Below are 13354 nucleotides of genomic sequence, written 5' to 3'. Positions count from 1 at the left end.
AGAAGGAAGGAGGAGAGAAGAAAAATGTGTCTCTTTCACACGTGATGAAATTTGGCCCAGAGGTTGTTAGAACAGGAGCAAGCACTTGACCTGGAGTTCTGGGAGGTGTGAAAGGTAGCAGCATCAAGTGACTTTCTTGACTGTAATAAACTATGAAAATCTGTGGATGATCATCAGGTCTCTAGACTGGCTTAGCATTGCTACTGGCATTTTGTATGTAGGTAAAAATAACCGTCTGGTCACTTCCATTATAAGCCTTCGTACTGCAGTGTTGGTTGGATTCATGGCCAACTCTTGAGGCTCTGCATCCCAGACCAGTTTGTTTTGATTCTCTGGTCTGTTATTTGTAATTTTCATTACATTTTCAAAATGCTGATGTGAATTCCACTTTTACATCCACACGTAGTGTTTTTAATTTGCTCATGCAAAAAAAAAAAAAAAAAAAGAAATTGCTTTAATAATTTGATTGCTTTGTTCGCTGAAATAGTGATTTTAAAACACTTAATATTAAACTGAAAAGTCAAAAATGTTTTAAAACATCTTAAAAGGCAATTATATAAAGCTCATGGGCTTAAATATTAAAGTAACATTGACAAGTTGGGAGGAATGAAAGATGATTCATATGTCTTCACTGATTTTCAAAGCAGTGCTTGAATCTGAGTTTCTTATTTTAGCTTTCAAGGCGATCAAGGGGAAATTTTTGACTTTATGGAAGCTGGCAGACGCATGCAGAAGGTGGTCTATTGTACGCATAGGAGCCAAATCAGGCTTCCGTCCTGTCTTAACTGTGAACACCCTGACTTGAGTGCAGTGCCCAGCGAAGGTCTGACTTGCTATTCCAAACAAGTTTGATATTCAAACCCACACATCATCTCTGAAATTTAAATGCCAGAAATCACTTTTGAGGAAGAAAATATATTATGATATATTTTTCCCTTGTCAGGCTGGATTGATGACAAAGCCATTGCATATTTACTGGTTAGAAGAGGCAGCATCTGTCTGCAAGATAAATCGACCAGCTTGGCCAGCTCAGGACGTAGGTTCACGAGACTTCAGAGAGCGTCTGTGCCAGGAGCGCTCGAACCTCAGAGGTGCAGCGCCGGGTTAGAGGCAGGAAGGAGACTAGGACGTATCTACCATGATCTTTTGACTTGCTGATCTGTAAAATGATGAGTAGCAGCTGCCTACCTTAAAGAGTTGGGGTGCAGACTCAATAAAATAGTCAAAATTGTATGCAGTGCTTGGACCACTTGTTCTTAGACACTTGTTACATGCTCTTCCGTCCATTTCCACAGGCGTTAGACTTCCTTTGTGGTTTCTGACAGATAACATAAACCCGTGAAGCAGGTGCATAGGAGACAAAGATGTTATGATTTGGTATCACAACTATGAACATAACATCTGCCTCCTTACACTGCCTGTTGAAATAATCTCTTGACTATCTCTGACCAGACCAACCTTTCCAATTGAAGAGTTTATGTGAAATCCAACTTTGCTGACCATTCTTACATCTTTTTGGTCAATCCACTATATTTTGACATTTTGGGTATATTTTAAGGTTGTATTTGTTTTGACTAGAGATACCTCGTACACTATTTTCACAATATACGTACATTTTGTAGCACTTTATGAGTAATGAGAATGTTTTGAACTCTTGTGGATACCTTTTCCTACTTAATGCAAATCAGAAAACTGAGTATTTTTGTCTTTAAACCTCTGTTAATTTGCTAGTTTAATTTTCATTTTTAAAGGTGGTTTGAGCATTAAACAAAACTGGTTTTAGGGAAATCTTTTTGTACGAAGTGCTCTGATGCCACATCAGGTTTGTGTTCAATGCCCTGAAAGGAACCCGGGTCCCCTGAGACCAGTGCTGTGCTCCTTAGATCACATGGTGTGATCTGTGGAGTGAGACGCGGTCACCATTCCGGCTTCATGGGCTTCAGATAACAAGCAGTAGGAAAATGGAGAACACGTCAACCTGTAGCAGAAGCCAGCAGGAAGTCTGCCTGGCTTCCGGAGGAGTGTGCTTGTCCCACCGTTCCCCAGTCCCTTGCAATGTGATGGTATTCCTATTTCCTTGTTTGTCACACTCCGACACTATGATTATTTCTCCCCCGCCAGACAGAGCAACTGAAAGGTAGTCATCAAATCCTGCTCATCAATATGTTCTCTATGACTATGGTCTGGAGTATAGTGGGTCTTCAGTATATTTTAAAACAAGAAGCAAATGAGTAGGGGAGAAACAATAGGTATATATCTTTTTAAATTCTTTGGCTGACTTCCCAATTCCAAATACCTTTTATCTAATTCTTTCCATTTATGGAGCAAACTATGTTATAATTTAATGATACTATTGATTCAGAGGAACGTTTGAGGTGCCTGCTCCACAGGCACTGAAAGCTATTTTAGTTTTGGCTTATAAATTTTCTGAGTGTAAGGACCATCCAGGCTTGATACATTTTTCTGTATGCCTTATAGACTATAATAGCAAGCATTATGCCTCCTTACTGAATGACTCTTTTGCCTTTCTGTACCCTGTTGGTTAGTTTCAATTACTGTGAAGGCAGATGTTTTCATGTCCCTAAATGTACTTACAAAAATATTTTTTAAATGTTTCATACTAATGATATTAATTTTTAGTATAGTAACACTTCTTTAAGGAAACTGGAGTGAAAATACTGGTGACTGCTGATTCTGAGAGCTATTAACTGATTTTTTGCTCTTACTAAACCTTATATCGCTCAGTTGAAATCCTAACAGTTGTCGATAGCCACCAGCTAAAGGACACTAGGACAGTGTCCTTAAAGTTAGGTTTAAAATTGCTGCAATAAGGACTACTGGACATTATGGGAATAGTAGTTATTTCAATAAGAAAGTGTTGGAATATGGCTATGTGATTCGGTTTGGTATTAGGTGATTTGGGAAGGTTTCCAGGAATGAGGCATCTGTCTGGATAGAGTACTTTAATGAAGAAGGAAAAGGACATTATTGGGGTGTTTTAATAATTTTTATCCAGGAATCTGTAGAAACTGAGCACAGATAGAGTCATAATTCGTAAAGGAGCATCAGTCATTGTTACCTGAGAATAGGGAATGTTTGTTGTGTGTGTATGTGTGTTTTCTGTTTGCACAATATTCTTATTATTACCTGTGCTCATACATATCTTAAAAGAGATACTACTTCAGTCTCACTCTATCCTGATCACTGAACAAATTCATGTGATATTATTTATGTTCAGGAGCAGAACATCGTGACTTAAATATCAGAGCCAAGCCAGACATCAGGTGAAAGATGTCACGCTGCTCTTTTCTTTCTTCTATGGTTCTTGCCAACTTCTCTACTTCATTCCTCAAACTCCCGGGAACTAATCTGGGTCTTTTTTTTTTTTTTTTGCATTTTTCTGAAGCTGGAAACAGGGAGAGACAGTCAGACAGACTCCCGCATGCGCCTGACCGGGATCCACCCGGCACGCCCACCATGGGGCGACGCTCTGCCCACCAGGGGGCGATGCTCTGCCCATCCTGGGTGTCGCCATGTTGCGACCAGAGCCACACTAGCGCCTGGGGCAGAGGCCACAGAGCCATCCCCAGCGCCCGGGCCATCTTTGCTCCAATGGAGCCTTGGCTGCGGGAGGGGAAGAGAGAGACAGAGAGGAAGGCGTGGCGGAGGGGTGGAGAAGCAAATGGGCGCTTCTCCTATGTGCCCTGGCCGGGAATAATCTGGGTCTTGTTCTGACATTCCAGTCTCCACAACCAAAGACATGTAACCTTGCTTCAACTATCTGCCTGGCTTGACTTCCTCACGTTTTCTGTGCCTCACCCACCAAATACCCTTTCCCTTCTAATATTATGTATATATTAGCCTCTAATCAAGGAGAAAGATATCATGTTGGCCATCTGGGCCAGATTAGTGACTTCCCCAGTTGAAAGGAAGCTTGGAGGCTCATCAGACTTCACACCATTTCCATTAACAGTGTCTCTTTCTTTGCAACCCAGTGAAACTGCCAGTACTTTAGTAAGTCTTGTAGGAGCATCTGCCCTACCATGAGTTGTATATATAATATACTTTCATGTATGTTTTGGTCATTTTCTTTTTTTTTTATTTTTTATTTTTACTTTATTTTATTTATTCATTTTAGAGAGGAGAGAGAGAGGGAGAGAGACAGAGAGAGAGGAGAGAGAGACAGGGGGGAGGAGCTGGAAGCATCAACTCCCAAATGTGCCTTGACCAGGCAAGCCCAGGGTTTTGAACCTGCGACCTCAGCATTTCCAGGTCGATGCTTTATCCACTGCGCCACCACAGGTCAGGCCTGTTTTGGTCATTTTCAAGGTATCTATTTCATCACCCAAACTAGATGATGTTTATCATAGGTAGGAACCATTCTGTTTTTATCCCTTACAACATGCAATAAGTAATGGGCATGCCAGGACACTTAGGAAATGCTTTCTATACAACTGGCTAGAATGTCAGAAAACAAAAAATTGGTTTTCACTGTGAGAATAAGCTTGCTTCCATGGGTATGTTTTCATAGATAATAACTAGTATATTCTGATTAAATGTGGAAAGGAAAAAAACAAAACTAGCTTAACTAATTCTAATTCTATTACTTTCTTTTTTTAATTAAAAAAACTTAATTTATTGTAAAATTTCTATTCTTATACTCTATTTGCTGTGGCCCTGTATTTTCTGTAAATATTTTTATTCTTTATTAGTTGGTCATAAATCATTGCAAATAATCTATGTATTTGCTGACTATGTGTATTATTTTGGAATTAGAAGTCTCCAAAAGCCATTCCCAAAGGCTTGTTTAAACAATTATGTTGACTGAATGAGAGTATTGAACACCATGTTTGGCAAGAGCTTTGATCCTTGAGAATTTGAAAGAATGGACTGCGGTAAACTTGGTGCCTGACAGATGTGGCCCAGAGATATTCAAGATCAAAGCCAAGGTTACCATAAAATTATTTTAAAGCAAGACAAAAAGCAAGGAATTTTTGCATTAATAGAAATTATTTATATCAGTGAATAATTCAAAGATTAACTCTGACATCATATAGAAGGTGGCATCTGTTTCTTTTTGTTTCATTTGATGAAAATCTAAAATGAAAACCTACTTTAAATTCTAAAAAGAAGTTAACACCTAAAATGTTTTTCAATTTCATTTTAAATGCCAACATACCTATTTCTAGACTTGTAAATATGTTTGTATTCTTTTAAATTTAAATAAAAATGGGTTTGTTAAAATCTGGTTCTCAGAAATGTTCAGGAGAGTATCATCTGGCTGGGTTTTTATAAATAGTATGCAATGTTTTTAATAAAATACTGTGGAATACATGTTACTTTGGGGAAAAAATAAACAATTCTATCTGTGCTCTCCAACCATACCCTTTCCTCATATCTTAGTTTGGCAAAATCTTTGATTTTCCCCCTTTTAAAAGACTCAAGTAATAGCAGTAAGTGAAAATGCATTTTGTTTCACTTGAGAACTTTGCAGTCATGGTCACTGATTACAGCCTTATAAATGTACATATTTGCATTTGCAGTCTGATTGATTGATTAATTTTCTAATCTTGGTATTTATATTTATTGACAAAGAAAAGAAATGAAAGGAAAATAATTAAATGAAAGCTTTTTGAAAGGAAAAAATACCTTACCCTCCCTATTTTTTATACAAAAAAGAACATCTTTTACCCACTTGAGCAAAAAAATCCCACCTTTTAAATTTGAGTCCAAAATGTATAACTTCTACTAATTCACTGAAGTTACTACATGCTTGACATAGAAAAGGAAGATTACTTCAACAACATATGATTATTCATTGGTTAAAAACTTAATTTCTTTTTCTTCTTTTACCTGCCTCTTAACTAATTAAACATAATGAGAATGCATTAATGCATCCCTTTAAAGCTAAACTAGGTAAACCCCTTCTATGCCTCAATAAGGTTATGTGAGGTCATTATAAATTGTTAGTGCTTTTACTTTTCTACTTAATTTTATGTTGGCAAGGTCAATAATGCCAAGAACCAGAGAAAATCAAACAAGCATTTCCTGTCTACCATGTCATAGACCGGTGAGTTTGGTTCCTGGGAGACAGGCAGCCATAGGACAGACTGGAATCTAGAGACAGTCCTATCAGCTATAGCTGAGGGTTGGGGTGGAACACAGACTAAACCAAAGTAATGGAAGGAGATGTAGCTCCAACGGTGAATGTGGGTGTCTGAGGGCATGGAAACAATTCACAACTGGGAATCTAGACTATAGACAAGTCTACTAAGAAATAACTAGAACTAAATGATAGTAAAACCCCATAATAGGGAAGGAGAAAGTCAATGGCTATTCAGACACCTAGGAAGACACTAAGGAAACTTCTCTTCTTCAGTTCTTGAGAAAGAAGAATCCCAATCCAAGATTTTATAAAGTATATATGGTAATGAATGAGCCATAAGAATAAGACATTTTCATCTAGGCTACTCCTACAGGACAAGGAAAGGGTAGAACCAAGATCTGGCTTAATTGCTTTTACATTTCAAAGTATTTAATAACCTCTGTTCATGGAGAAGCAGATTGACCTCTAGTCACTGATGATTTTTACTGATGGGAGCCCAATAGCATCAGCAGAGGCAGGCAGTTTAGAGAGGCAAGGACAGAGGCCACACTGTTGCTGTGGCTGCTCAATCAATGATAACTAAGATAAAACATAATAAATGAATTAACAACTCTGGAACCTGGGCTTCTGCTTTGGAGACCATTTCTAGCTAATATAGTGCCTTCCTGGATTTAGGCAAGAAGAGGAGCATTCCAACTTCATGCCATGCTTCAACTTGAATGCTTTAGATGTTGAGTGTGTCTTCCATAAGCTTTTAGTCATTGGCCCAGGAAGTAAGCACTTTACTAGATCTTCCACCTCTCCTCATTCTGGAATTGACTAAGACCATTCATTCATGACCATTTCTAGCAATGGATACAATCCATTTTCTCAACTCTTTTATTTTTTTCAAGATTTTATTTATTGATTTTTCAGAGAAAAAGAGAGGGATGGGGGAGTGAGAGTATCAATTCATAGCTGCTTTACTTTAGTTGTTCATTGATTGCTTGTTGTATGTGCCTTGACTGGGCAATGCTAGGGCTTCAAGCCAGCGACCTCAGCATTCCAGGTTGACATTTTATCTACTGCACCACCACAGGCCAGGTATCAAGCTCTTTTTATATCTCATTGTTTAGCTGCTTTACACACTGGTGAACAATGCAATATTTAGAGTACAAAGCTGAGAATTCTGGGAAAGTAAACAATGAGATATCAAATATTTCTTTAATGAGCTCTCATTGTCCAAAAGAGCTCTTATTTTTTTCAAAGGGAGGCATGACAAAAACAAAGGAAAATAGAGAGCGGGGGAAGAACACTGTTAGTGCCTGGGATGTAGTAGGTGAAAGTGTTTATTGATTCCCTGGCAAAGTGTCTTGGTACCTGAGGAATTTGTGTGTCAAGAAGGAGGCAACGACAGGCAGTATCCAGACCTGCATAGTCAAGGAGGTTGAGAAGTAATCAATATCCTGGGATTTGGAAAGAACAGTGACATTGGTTCCCTTAAGTGAGTAGTTTCTGCAAAGCATTGGGGTCCCATGACTATTTGCCTTCTGAAGACATCTGCAACTCTTATTTATTCCTTAGATCAGAATTATGTTAAAGGTGTTCATTCTGATAACAGTCACGTGTACCTGAGTGAATATTGAAATCTGTGAAATTTACGAAAAGCAGAACTATAGGTGTTATCTATACTTAGTTCACAGTTCCACAGAGCCTGCTGTGTCTTTGCAATTGTTTGAAAAACCTTTATTTTTAATTCTCTTTCATTTTACCACCCACATCTTGTCTACTAGCTTCATTTCCAAACCAACATTGAATAGGCTCTATTCTCCAGAACACACTGTTTTCCCAAACCAGACTTAGGCTCATATTGTTTCTTCTTTCTCAAATGTTCTTCCTGTTCTGCCTTTCAGAAAGTTGCTTGTCTTTGAGATTCCTCCTATTTATGATGTTTTCCAAGACAACCCTGAGCTACCATATCATCTCTCATTCTAGCGTGTGTGCGTGTGCGTGTGCATGTGTGTGTCTCACTCATTCGTCACTTGGCATACTTTGTTATGTACTGAATTGTCTTTTGATATGTTTTACCCTACTAGCTCTATTGCATAGTTCTCTGGAGTCAGGATTATTCCTCGTACTGTGTATTTTCACAATAATTGGTACTAATATTATACGCACTATCATGAAAGACTGTGTGATGTTGTAGCTTTAGTTTAGACAGATCTAGATCTAATTCATAGCTCAAGCCACAGTTTTCCAGCTCTAAAATTAGGATAGAGATAGCTGTGAAATTTTACAGAACAGCTACAAAAATTTAAATAGTGTGTGGTAAGAGTTTGGTGCCTTGGTTTTTTTTATCAACGTTGGTTATCATTCCTTGTCAGTTGTTTGACTGATAAGATCTGGCATCAGTAGGCAGTACATCTTCAACAAGATGTTTCATTAATGCCTTGGCTAAACAGATAGCCCTGCAGTAAATTTATTTTGACCTTGTTTTTTTCTTAGTTGCACAGAAAAACTTGATTAAAAAGAGCCTGACTTAATGAAATACCATTCTACTTTGTTCATCCCTTTGATAGATATTTAATAAAGCATAGAAATGATCTAATTAAAATAACTAACAAAATAAGAATAACTACAGGCTCCGACAATGTAAATTCATCTTCAAGTCCTTCACTCTGATCATAAGTCATCAGGAAAGATTTATTTTGTTTCATTTGCTAAACTAGAAAGTAGACTGATTTTTTTTTTTAAATGATTTACACTTTCACCCAATCACCATGTTTACTTGATTAGTGCCTTTTCATTCTTCAGGTGTCAGTTAAAATAAATATTTGAGAAGTCACCTTTTCTCATTGCTTAGCGTTGTAATTCAGAAACTTACTTCTGGAATTCTACATCAACCCTGTATTAATGCTGGCCAAATACTTTATATTAGTCTGTATCCAACAATAGAGAATTTGTGATTGCATTATCCCTATTCATCCCCATTACAGATAATCATCCACCACTCAATAAGCACTTGTTGAAGGCAGTAAATGATGGGTCAACAGGAAGGAAACTGGACTCAATTAATGTTAATTAAACATGAAATTAAATTAATCAGGGTAGTCCACTTGTGTCAACTACTCCAGTTAAACTTGGGGAGGGGCATTTAGATATAGTTCCTCGAATATTAAGCATACTTAGTTATTTCAAAGATATGCAGCTGTTATGTGCACAGAACTCAGGACTGAAAGGAGCTGGTCTGTAACAGAGCATTGGAGCTGAGGCACTACTTGGCATTGACTTATCAGCACCATATGTATTTAGAGCTCACCTAAGTGAGAGAAGAGGCCAACAATGTAAACAAGTGAAAATGGAAGACATGAATAATTTAAGACCCTCATTGATGTAAGAAACATCCAAACCTGTGGGGAATTTTTATGAGTTTATTTGAGCTTAACTGACAACGATTGCTGGGAAGCAAAATCTCAATGGATTGAGAAAATACTCCAGAAAATGGCAGTTTTGCTGCTTATTTCACACATTAGAACCAAAGGGGACATGTTAGGGCCCTGGGCAGTTGGCTCAGTGATAGAGTGTTGGCCCAGCATGTAGATGTCCTGGGTTCAATTCCTGGTCAGGGCACACAGGAGAAGTGCCCATCTGCTTCTCCTTTCTCTCTATCTCTCTCTTCCCCTCCTGCAGCCAAGGCTCCACTGGAGCAAAGTTGGTCCGGGCGCTGAGGATGGCTCTATGGCCTCCACTTCAGGTGCTAGAATGTCTCCGGTTGCAAAGGAACAATGCCCCTGGTGGGCTTGCCAAGTGGATCCTGGTCAGGCACATGTGGGAGTCTGTCTCTCTGCCTCCCCACTTCTCACTTCAGAAAAATAAAAAGAAATTTAAAAAGGGGGACATGTGAGGGGGGTGCTACATGAATTTCATTGGGAGTAGATTAAGGAGGCTGGAGGAAACAAAGAAAGGAAATCTCTGAAGTTAGTTGAAGAGTGAAATGGAAAGACAAACACTTCTTTTACATTAGTGGGTATAAGATAGTGCTTTAACATTTACAGCGCAAAGCGATGCTTTTGGGGGAACAAGATAACAATGAGGGGTCCCATGGTCTTCTGCCCTGGTGGGAAACTGTGCCCTGAGGGATCTGGAAAAGGAGATCATCTTGACACTTGAAGGGAATGTTATCTTAGATGCAAAAAGACAATAGACAGGCTCAGTTAAGATAGAGAGTTATCTTTGTCAAGAAAGCTACTAAAATCAATCAATAAATTTAAAACAACAAATTTATACATTTTTTAAAGAAAGAAAAGAAAGCCAAAGGCCTAGGATGTGACCAGCTATCATGACTCACTTTCAGTTGGAAAGTTCCCATTTCAGACTATCCTGTGGGGTCACCTTAGGTCTCTGAGTGTGCAAGACCTGCTGTGCAGGCCTCCCCTGAGCTTGTCAGATTTCGTATGGCCTCTTTCTCGTCCATACTCTGCAGGGAAATTGGCCACCATTGATTTTACTGTTTCCTGTAAGTAGAAATATTTGTCTTCTGCTTTTTTGTTTGTTTGTTTTCATTCTACACTTCTTATTGTGCACTGATTATGAACTAGAGGGATGGCTAATGCTCAGTGAATGATTTCAGTGTTCATATTATTGAGTGATTGCAGCTGTTTAGATAAAGACCTCCTGGTGAGAAGCAAAACATGATAGTCAAGAAACTGAAAGGTTGAGTGTCCTTTTTTTCCCATTCAGAATGGAAGTAGAAGGGCTTTTTTGTTCTGATTTAAAATAGAAATCATTTTTCTTTTCCGTGATTGTAAAATATGCTGCAGTTTCATCTTAAAAACATGCAGATAATACAAAGTCAAGAAAGGAAAAAGTAATAACCACTGCTTTTTCCTCCAACCAGTGATAACTCAAGTTAATATTTTATGTATAATTACAGACATTTTCTCTATCTATATACATATACACATCTCTTCCAACAGCACCCTCCCAATGCATATAAACTGACACCACATGGGAGGAGACTTGACTTGGGGTGGTGAACATACAGTGCAATATACGGATGATAGATTGTAGAGTTGTGCATCTGAAACCTGTATAATTTTATTAATCTGTGTCACCCCGATAAATTCAATAAGATTAAAAAAATAATAAAATGTGAGATGAGACCATGCTATAAAGAATTTTAAACTGTTCCCCTTTACAGAATAGCATGAATATATTTTGAGACAATAAATCTACATGGTCATCACCCTCAGCAGCTTCATACTGTTCAACAGCAGAAGAAAACTGGGTAGTGTAGTCATTTACGAACAGCCTTGATCACCCATATACTTCATCTCTGCACATGTTTGTACATCAGTCTTCAGATAAAATTGCCAGAGGTGAAATTGTTTCCTGGTGTGCACAAGTTTAAGGGTCCTATTACACAAATTGTTCTCTATTGAAGTTATACTCACTAGTACCCCCACCAGCTGGGTCAGAGATTACCATTTTACTACCCTACCTTTTTTTAAATCTAATAATCTTTCTTAAAATCATATCTTAAGAATTCCCCATGCCATCATAATTTATTTATAATTATAATTTTAAGTGTTGCATAATATTGACCAAATAATGTACAAAGTTTACCTAAATATGTATCCACACACACTCATAAAAGCACACATGCATATATTCTTTTTAACACTTTATTGAGGTCTAATTGACATAGAAAACACACAGCACCTGTTTCAAGCTTACAGTTTGATAAGTCTTTATATAGATATGTACCCGTAAAACCACCACCACAATCTCTGTGGAGAAAATAGGGATAAATCCTAAATTTTCCTCAGCTGTTTTTGTAGTTTATTTTTCCACTCTTCTCTGCCTCCCAGGCAACCAGAACTACTTATCTGCTTTCACTCATATACTGCTCACAAAAATTAAGGGATATTTCAAGATAAATATGAAATGATAAAATACCCCCTAATTTTTATGAGAAGTTGTAAAATAGTTTGCTTTATCCAGACCTTTGGAATCATACAATGTGTGCTCCTGGTTTATGTTTTTCACTGAGAAGAATTATTTGAAGTGTTTGGTAGTATCTCCTGTGTGTGTGTGTGTGTGTGTGTGTGTGTGTGTGTGTGTGTGTGTGTGTGTGTTTGGTTGTAGTCTGTACTTCCCTCATGACTAATAATTAATATTGTCTGGCATCCTTCCATGTGCTTCTTTGCCATCCAAATGTCTCTTACTATGAATTTTCGGTTCAACTTTACTACCCGTTTTAAAAACTGGGCTGTTTGTTTTCTGTCTGTTGAGTTTTGAGAGATTCTTATATATTTGGACTGAAGTGCTTTATCTGATATATGCTTTGTGAATATTTCCTCCAAGTGTGTAGATAGTCTTTTCATTCTCTTAACAGTATCTTTGAAGAGGGGAAGTTTTTAATTTTGATGAAATCCAATTTATATTTCTATGAATTGTGCTCTTGTTGCGTCCAAGAAATGTTTGGCTAACCCACTATTGCAAACATTGTCTCCAAAATATCCCCTTAGAAATTTTATTATTTATTTATTTATTTATTTTGTATTTTTCTGAAGCTGGAAACGGGGAGAGACAGTCAGACAGACTCCCGCATGCGCCCGACCAGGATCCACCTGGCACGCCCACCAGGGGGCGACGCTCTGCCCCTCCGGGGCGTCGCTCTGTCACGACCAGAGCCACTCTAGCGCCTGGGGCAGAGGCCAAGGAGCCATCCCCAGTGCCCGGGCCATCTTTGCTCCAATGGAGCCTTGCTGAGGGAGGGGAAGAGAGAGACAGAGAGGAAGGAGAGGGGGAGGGGTGGAGAAGCAGATGGGCACTTCTCCTATGTGCCCTGGCCGGGAATCAAACCCGGGACTTCTGCACGCCAGGCTGACGCTCTACCACTGAGCCAACTGGCCAGGGCCTCCCCTTAGAAATTTTAATGTTTCAAGTTTTATATTTAGGTCTGTGGTACACTTTGAGTTATTTTTGTAAAGAAGAAAGGTATAGATCAACTTTTTGTTTGTTTGTTTTGCATATGGATATCTATTGTTGTAGCACCATTTGTTGAAAAGACTTTCTCTATCAAATTGTCTTTGAGTCTATTTCTGGTTTTTATTTTATTGTTCTATTGATTTATCTTTAACCCATAACCACATAATTTATTATTGTAGCTTATTAAATTGTCTTGGAATAGGTGGAGTTAACCCTTCATCTTTTTTCTGCTATTTGCAAACTATTTCATCCTTTTTAAAGCTATCAAAACACATT

The 13354-nt window shown here is 38.2% G+C and overlaps 1 protein-coding gene across 2 annotated transcripts in view; it reads left to right on the top strand.

Moving 5' to 3' along the window:
* The window catches only part of NELL1 (neural EGFL like 1), an 845221-nt gene that overhangs the window by 699733 nt on the left and 132134 nt on the right, over positions 1-13354 (top strand). The window lies entirely within an intron of this gene.

Source organism: Saccopteryx leptura, chromosome 1, assembly GCF_036850995.1.
Source record: "Saccopteryx leptura isolate mSacLep1 chromosome 1, mSacLep1_pri_phased_curated, whole genome shotgun sequence".
Taxonomy (NCBI): Eukaryota; Metazoa; Chordata; class Mammalia; order Chiroptera; family Emballonuridae; genus Saccopteryx; species Saccopteryx leptura.
This window is presented reverse-complemented; position numbering and strand designations above follow the sequence as displayed.